We start from the raw sequence: 9,388 nt of genomic DNA on the forward strand, positions 1-9,388 counted from the left end.
CTGTAGATTCTGGCGGCCGGTCAAACACAAACCACTCTTCTTAAATCCTTTTCCCCCAAACCAGAAGGCGCAGACACAGGAGAACAAGTGGAGGAAGCCTGAAGACACAACATTCATCACAAAACCACTCCAGGCATAGAGAGGGAAAGATCAAACGCAAAACACGAAAATCCAGAACAGGAACACGCGGCCCAGGATCGAACTACCCCCAGCCGAGAAAACAAGGCCGCGACGAGACCGACACACTCACTAATGCGGCCGACGCAAGTCCCTGAGGACAGGGCAGGACCCACTGGGGTACACAGAGCAGGGAAAAAACAGGCGGAGCAGAACGTGCGGGGCAATGAATGAGGATCGCTGAGTGAATAAAATGAGCCATAGACGCTGCATAAGAGAGACCAATCATAAGGGAAAATGTCCATAGCGCAGAGACGGGTCCAAGAGACACTGATTCACATTCCAACTAACCAGCAGCTACAACAACGAAGAAAACAAACAGAAGAACCGCCATAATAATAAAGCCAGCATCAAATTAAAGACAATCAAGATTTACACACAGCTCCCAAAGAACAAAACAGCAATAGAAAATAAATGCTAAAAGCCACGATAAATTCAGCCAGCATGAGAAACCTGTCCAAACGAGGACTGCCAGCCTTCACAACCACAACCGTTGGGCCGCTCCCGCAAAGAATGAGCGCTGAAGGTAAGAGAGAATGAACAATTGTACACCTGACTTAAATAGGACGCTAAGCAGGTGGGTTAATTAACAGACCCGCCCTAGGGGAGTAACCTGCAATTCTGCCGAGTGTCTGCCCGAAATGCGACGAGTCGCTTATTTCATTTTGCTTCTCCATTATGTTAATTATGCGGTCATTTGGTGAGTTCCCAGTCTGTTCTTGTTGGTTATTGCTGGAATAATGGTAGTTAGTTAATTGCCTTGTGTGATCACTTAAAACTAGAATTGATGAATGAGATTGAGTTTGTTGAACCGTTTTTTGCTTGTTGTGCTCTGGTTGTAGACTTATGCTGTGTTGATACTTGACAGCTGACTCCATTTGTTTGGTTTCCTTTGGTACTGCATCCATAGGCAGAGTCGGTTGTTGTCCCTTTGAAGTATTTTGATAGGCTAATTTCCATGTTTCTGGTTTGTATTCCTCCGCTGAAGGATTTAATGGTGTTTTAGTCTCCATTTGATGCCTTTGCTTCTCAAAGTAAGAATTCATTCCATCGGCTTCATTTTCATACTCTTCATCTGCAGCTCGCAGTACAGCAAGCTTAGCTGTGTAAGCTTCAGCCTCCAAGTCCAGTTCTTCCTTTTTCCTCTTAATTTGCAGTTCTTGTTCCTCCAGAGCATGTCTTTGTTTTAGTGCGGCCATACGAGCAATCAATGCAGCTTTGTCTGCTTGAGCTTTAATTCTTGAAGATGATGTTCTGCTTGATTTACTTCTCAGACTAGGCTTACTTTCCACATTAGAAATACTGTCATTTGGACCAATGTCATCTTCAGCATTCTTATTTTTAAACACATTTTCCTCATTCACAGAAATCCATGTTGTACCCTCAGAAATACATTCATTATTGAACAACATTTTGGCTTTAAACCACGTTTCATGTTTTTCACATTCATCGGATGGCAATAAACCCAACAAAGATTCATGCATACATGTGGCATCATTACAAACCTCAACAAGTTTATCAAGAGCTATTTGAACCTTTGTTTTATCACCTTTAACCATTAAACTTTGCAGTGATTTCCTAATGTTGCTTGCTTTATTTAATTTCAGTTTTCTGTTATTTTGTAGCTTGTCCAGTTTATCAGCGAGAGCTTTTGCTGTCAGTCTAACCACTCGCTTTTCAGCATGTATTTCACTGCCAGTCAAACTATTAGTTCTGCTCGTGGTGCACGCTGCAGTTCCCACTGTTACGTCTGACGTTGCGTCGCGCGTCTCCATGCCAACGCAGTCTTTTATTCAACAAGTTTTAAAGCGCTTATTGAGCAGTCTCGTCAATCAGTCAACCAATGCATTGGATTTTATGTTCAGTTATGTGTGCACACTTTTTAAATGGCCATTGAAGGTGTAGCGCTACTCATACCTCTGGGTTTTAGAAGTGTTGGGCGCCGAAGCGAAGGCAGAGCTGAAGTTCACGGACTGCTTCAGTTGTCGGCTCTCTTCCTTGTCCAAATCCACGAATTATTCCAAATGTCCACTCCAATATCCCGATCGGATTCCGACAGAATCGTAGGCTGCGCTGGGTCTTGCTGATCTTGTCGCTGTCAGCACTGGGTCCAGCTGGTTCGATCACTGAAACAATCCAGCGATGCTCCGAACTGCCTTCCGAATCCCGAGATTTCCATCAATCCATCCAAAGAAAGGAGAGGTTTTTGACTAATAAATGTAGGAGCTAAAGGCCTAGAAACTATTTAACTAAGTTCTAGCTCCTTTGATACACTGAGATGTGAGACGCCAGAGTTGATTGACGCGCCAAGCGGGCTGTCGTTTCCTTATACGACGAAGAAAAATGAGTCCTTTACTCCGATCAACTTTGCATTACTTTCTTTCTTTTATTAATTTACACTACTGAACGGATTGGACTACTCTTTTGCTTAATTTCCCGCACAAGCGGTCAAAAACCATTTCTCCATCTGGCTCATGCACACCTGTGTGTGGTCAGATCATCAACCAATTTATAATTGACAGCAAAACATGAAAACAGCGACACCCACAGGACATTTTTCTCAATAGGGCTCCTACAACAACAATAACTGAGTGAAGAAAAAATGAAGTTAAATGTATTGCTTTTAAAGTGAAGAAATCAAATGCAAACATCGGCTGTTCTTATTTTCTTTACTTTAAATTACATTTTTGAGATAATGAAATCCAATGAAGTAAAGTTTATGTAATACCTTCTGATGACAACAGAACCTGTAAAACTAGTAATTTCTTCATTTCTCTCCTTTCTCTCTAAATGTAGATCAATATGTTTCATGTGGACAGACCGTTTGTCCTCCAGACCAGGACTGTGTCATCATCAATGGAACAGCTCAGTGTGGTGAAGCCTGTCAACATTACACTGAACTGAATGATAACTGGCTTTCTGAATATAACATAAATGGAAATACATACTGTAGTGGAAGCAACTACTCCCCTGAAGGATGGTATCGCATGTTTGTGGGACAAACCAGCGCTCAGATTCCTGAAACTTGTGTACAAGACAGCAGATGTGGCAATTATCATTGGAAGATGACACAACCTCATCCAACTCAATACAACCAAACTGTAACACGCTCTTTGTGTATTAGACATGGTAGTGACTGCTGCTCCAACACATACTCAGATACTATTAAGGTCAAACTCTGCTATGGAGATTACTATGTCTACAAACTTCAAACACTACCAAGATGCAGCAATGCATATTGTGCAGGTAAAGTTTTGTTAGTAAATGTGTCAGTACCACTTAAAATAAAACTGTGTAATTACATTTCTGTTTTTGTTATACCTAAAAGCTATGAGCACAATTTTGCCATCAATGTCATGCTTGATCTGATACTGGAAAAAACTACATAAAATATTTTTTGATGTCTTGAGGACATTGACATTTGTGTTGGAGACCTCTCCCTATAGTAATACAAAAACGTTTTTAAATTAATACGAGTGCATATCAAAAAAAAATGTTTTTTTCTTTCTGTTTCAGTTCCAAAGCACAGCTTCAGAGCAGCTGGTCAAGATGAAACCAGCATCACTCTACGGTGGAACAAAGTCAACAACAGTGTCAGCTTTGTTCTCCTGTTTAATGGCACAGAAACAAACATCAGTGCTCCAGCTGCAGATGACTCTGTAACTTACACAGTGTCATCTCTGACTGCTGCAACTAAATACACATTCACTCTCTTCTCTGTGTTTGACAATGTCAGAAGCAGTGGAATCAGCATTGATGCAGTCACTGGTATGTATAATGAGTTGATTTGAATTTTAAAAGTTCTTAAAGGCTGAATCTTCCAGAAGAAACATGAAATCTTCCAGGTCCAGCTGCAAAACAACAGCTGAAAGAATTTATTGACTTCCAGCTAAAAATATGTATTTTTCACAACCTGTTTCTAGCTTATCACTCTTTTATCACACCTCCATAATTTTTATTCCAGGGTATAATGATGTAAATAAAATACAAAAACAAATCTTCAAGTACTCCTCCATCATTTGAATGACTATTAAGAAAAGTTGACAGAAACAGTAAATACATACAAATAGTTTTACTACATGTCTTCCAATGAAAAAGAATGAAAAAAGAATAACTAAATTAACAATATATCTAGATAGAAAATGTTCAGCAACTATTTACTATGAGAATTATTGATCAAATCAAACTTTAATTATTAAGCACCTTTCATATAAAAGTAAAACACAAACTGCTTTACATTAAAGCAAAACAAAATAAATAATATAACATTGAGCATGAATATTGAAATAAAAAGGCACAAAATTAAAAATTAAAAAAAAGGGCCCCCTCCCTGTACCTACACACAGCCCCCCACTTCTTTCACACCCACCACCCCCTTACTGATGGGGAAAGACAGTGAGAAATGGATTTGATTAAATTGATGAGAAATCAGGAATAGTAAAATGGACATGAAAACAATAAAAAAATGTCACAAAGTACATTTCTACAAGAAAAAGGACTTAACTTGCTGTCACAGAACCACATTTCCATGCATTGATGACTTGTCCTCTAGACACTAAAGCAGCCTTTAACATCACTTTTCTGGGCAGAGAATAACTTTCACAACTGTCTCATTGAAAAACTTAACAAAGATTCATTAATGCTTTTGTCTTTCAGCTCCTCCAAATGTAAAAACATTCATTTTACTTGGAACAAGTTTCAACAGCATCACTCTGCAGTGGAGTAAAGTGAACAATGCCAGTTATGTCCTGGAGTATAATAATGGACGAAGGATCATTCCTGCATCAGATGGAGATGGACCAGTCACTTACACTGTCTCATCTCTCAGTGCTGGCACTTCATACTATTTCAGTCTCTACTCTGTGTTTGAGAATGCCAGAAGTAATCCAGTGTATCTATATGCTTTTACTGGTAAGATGTTTAACTTCATCAACTTACAAAAAATATGTTTCATTTCAAAAATAGAGCATTACTCTATTATAAAAAAATAAATAAAAATACAAAAAGATATAAAAAAGTAAAACAAATGATTAATCACTTATTGAAAACTGTTCAATTGATTGACTTTTAATGATATTACTTCACTTTCTCCAAAAATTGATAAATTGATTCAAAAATCTTTCCTAATGTAGCATAATTTTGCACATGTTTTTAACTTTTGATACTTGATGAAATTTTGCTAAGAAAATTCCTGAAACAGTGTTGTTTCTACTTTACTGATATAGTATCATGTTTTATTCATATGAATGACTTTTATAAGTAACATAATCTGCATATATTTCAGATGACTGACCTGCATTTGCCATGTTGATTTCTAAAATAGTTATTTTTGCCGTAATACTTAAGTAATTCATCTTTGTCATGTGCTTTATCGATATCTTATGATTCTTAATTCAGTCTGATAAAAGCTAGGAACCGGATATTGATAAATCATGTAATAAAATGGTTATAGTATAACGGGGTGGGATTATATAAGTTCGCTTCCTTCCACTCCCTTTCAAGCAATATTTATTAATATGTCTAATTATCCTAAGTTTGATTAGTTACTGTATGAATGTATAACTGATGATTATATTGCTTTTGTGTATTATTTCTACTTAATTGCTTGAAATAAACCATTTAAAAAAAAAACAAATCCCAATTCCAAAAATATTTTAGGAACTGTCTAAGGAAAATATTGTCCTAAATAGTTTCTAAGTTAAACCTCATTCAATGTTACTTGCTATCTTTTTTCTTAGTCTGCACCTTATAATGATTACTTTTGATTCAATGGTGTGACTTTAGATGATGTTGACTTTAAGATCTGACTAAATTAAAAAACCTGTGTTCCATGTATGATGTAATGCTGAACATTTTTTCATTTAATAATGTCTAAAAGTATTTTCTTTCCTTTTTCTTTTTAAATATAGATCAGCAAAATGTTTCATGTGGACAGACTGTTTGTCCTCCAGACCAGGACTGTGTCATCATCAATGGAACAGCTCAGTGTGGAGAAGCCTGTGAACATTACACTGAACTCAATGATAACTGGCTTTCTCAATATAACATCAATGGAAATTCCTACTGTAGTGGATACTACTACTCTCCTGAAGGCTGGTATCGCATGTTTGTGGGACAAACCAGCGCTCAGATTCCTGAAACTTGTGTACAAGACAGCAGATGCAGCAGTTATAACCGTTTCCAGATGACACAACCTCATCCAACTCAATACAATCAAACTGTAACACGCACTTTGTGTAATAGTCATGGTAGTTACTGCTGCTCCGAAACATCGTCAGACACTATTAAGATCAAACTCTGCTATGGAGATTTCTATGTCTACAAACTTCAAAGACTCCCAGGATGCTACACTGCATATTGTGCAGGTAATGCTGTGTTACTAAGCTGCTTGGTATTTTATTTATAAGAATATTGTTTTACTTGTTCCATGGATAGAAAAATGTAATTAACACAAACTACATTTAATCATCGTCTTCCGTTAATATTTATAATCTTGTATTTTATGTTCAAATAATCATAATGTTAGTTTGCCAAAAGATATGTTAACCTTCCATTACTTTAAGTGGAATTTTTGTTTTTTTTCCTGTTTCAGTTCCAAAGCACAGCTTCAGAGCAGCTGGTCAAGATGAAACCAGCATCACTCTACGGTGGAACAAAGTCAACAACAGTGTCAGCTTTGTTCTCCTGTTTAATGGCACAGAAACAAACATCAGTGCTCCAGCTGCAGATGACTCTGTAACTTACACAGTGTCATCTCTGACTGCTGCAACTAAATACACATTCACTCTCTTCTCTGTGTTTGAGAATGTCAGAAGCAGTGGAGTCAGCATTGATGCGGTCACTGGTATGTATATTGATTTGATTTGAATTTTAAACCTTTTTTTTAATAAGAATTTTCAATTATTTGTGAGATAAAATAGAACTTAGAGGGACGTAAAACCAAAAAAATATGATTTTAACAAATTCTTGCTATTTTGAAGTCTAAAACAAGGGATTGTTTTGTAATAACAAACAGCTGTCTGGAACACAAATTAAAGATATCTGTTGCAACATCTGGATGACCCTTGTTGAGGGATGAACCAAAGCAAAATGGTTCATGCTAACTAAGAATAGTAGCTATGGTTTAATCCTGTCATGTGTGCAGTTTCTAGAAGGTTTCACATGAATCAGGAAGTTCTGTCATATGTTGCTTGTAAAATATGAAACGTTCCTAAAATAAAGACACCATGACTTGTTAGCATTGTTGGATACATTTACATGTGCAGACAACAGCTTGTAGAATATTTAACAACTTTTAGCATCATGTCTTTCTTGAATAATCATTGCAATTACACACATTTTTTATGATTTTAATTAATTTACCAACTTTGTCTTTCAGCTCCTCCAAACCCACAAACATTCATTTTACTTGGAACAAGTTTCAACAGCATCACTCTACAGTGGAGTAAAGTGAACAATGCCAGTTATGTCCTGGAGTATAATAATGGACGAAGGATCATTCCTGCATCAGATGGAGATGGACCAGTCACTTACACTGTCTCATCTCTCAGTGCTGGCACTTATTACTCATTCTATCTCTACTCTGTGTTTGAGAACGCCAGAGGCAGTGAAATGCAACTTCAGGCTGTTACTGGTAAAATATTTCACTTCATAAGTAAAATTATTGATCATATATAAATATAAGACCTACAACAATAACTGAGTGAAGAAAAAATGAAGTTAAATGTATTGCTTTTAAAGTGAAGAAATCAAATGCAAACATCGGCTGTTCTTATTTTCTTTACTTTAAATTACATTTTTGAAATAATCAAATCCAGTGAAGTAAAGTTTATGTAATACCTTCTGATGACAACAGAACCCGTGAAACTAGTAATTTCTTCATTTCTCTCCTTTCTCTCTAAATGTAGATCAATATGTTTCATGTGGACAGACCGTTTGTCCTCCAGACCAGGACTGTGTCATCATCAATGGAACAGCTCAGTGTGGTGAAGCCTGTCAACATTACACTGAACTGAATGATAACTGGCTTTCTGAATATAACATAAATGGAAATACATACTGTAGTGGAAACTACTACTCCCCTGAAGGCTGGTATCGTATGTTTGTGGGACAAACCAGCGCTCAGATTCCTGAAACTTGTGTACAAGACAGCAGATGTGGCAATTATCATTGGAAGATGACACAACCTCATCCAACTCAATACAACCAAACTGTAACACGCTCTTTGTGTATTAGACATGGTAGTGACTGCTGCTCCAACACATACTCAGATACTATTAAGGTCAAACTCTGCTATGGAGATTACTATGTCTACAAACTTCAAACACTACCAAGATGCAGCAATGCATATTGTGCAGGTAAAGTTTTGTTAGTAAATGTGTCAGTACCACTTAAAATAAAACTGTGTAATTATATTTCTGTTTTTGTTATACCTAAAAGCTATGAGCACAATTTTGCCATCAATGTCATGCTTGATCTGATACTGGAAAAAAACTACATAAAATATTTTTTGATGTCTTGAGGACATTGACATTTGTGTTGGAGACATCTCCCTATAGTAATACAAAAACGTTTTTAAATTAATACGAGTGTATATCAAAAAAAAAAGTTCTTTCTGTCTGTTTCAGTTCCAAAGCACAGCTTCAGAGCAGCTGGTCAAGATCAAACCAGCATCACTCTACGGTGGAACAAAGTCAACAACAGTGTCAGCTTTGTTCTCCTGTTTAATGGCACAGAAACAAACATCAGTGCTCCAGCTGCAGATGACTCTGTAACTTACACAGTGTCATCTCTGACTGCTGCAACTAAATACACATTCACTCTCTTCTCTGTGATTGACAATGTCAGAAGCAGTGGAATCAGCATTGATGCAGTCACTGGTATGTATAATGATTTGATTTCTATTATTTTAAAAGCTCTTAAAGGCTGAATCTTCCAGAAGAAACATGAAATCTTCCAGGTCCAGCTGCAAAACAACAGCTGAAAGAATTTATTGACTTCCAGCTAAAAATATGTATTTGTCACAACCTGTTTCTAGCTTATCACTCTTTTATCACACCTCCATAATTTTTATTCCAGGGTATAATGATGTAAATAAAATACAAAAACAAATCTTCAAGTTCTCCTCCATCATTTGAATGACTATTAAGAAAAGTTGACAGAAACAGTAAATACATACAAATAGTTTTACTACATGTCTTCCAATGAAAAA

General features: G+C 36.8%; 1 protein-coding gene and 1 long non-coding RNA gene across 2 annotated transcripts in view; both read left to right on the forward strand.

The window, feature by feature from the left end:
* The window catches only part of LOC144987173 (uncharacterized), a 75,697-nt gene that overhangs the window by 21,009 nt on the left and 45,300 nt on the right, over positions 1-9,388 (forward strand). The gene's annotated exons all lie outside the window — the stretch shown is intronic.
* Positions 4,834-7,021, forward strand: LOC144987188 (uncharacterized). The gene is made up of 3 exons (XR_013651062.1): positions 4,834-5,088; positions 6,087-6,542; positions 6,770-7,021. It is a non-coding gene; the product is annotated as an uncharacterized LOC144987188 (long non-coding RNA).

This window comes from Oryzias latipes, chromosome 18, assembly GCF_053564925.1.
Source record: "Oryzias latipes strain Hd-rR chromosome 18, Olatipes_Hd-rR_3.1".
Lineage (NCBI taxonomy): Eukaryota > Metazoa > Chordata > Actinopteri > Beloniformes > Adrianichthyidae > Oryzias > Oryzias latipes.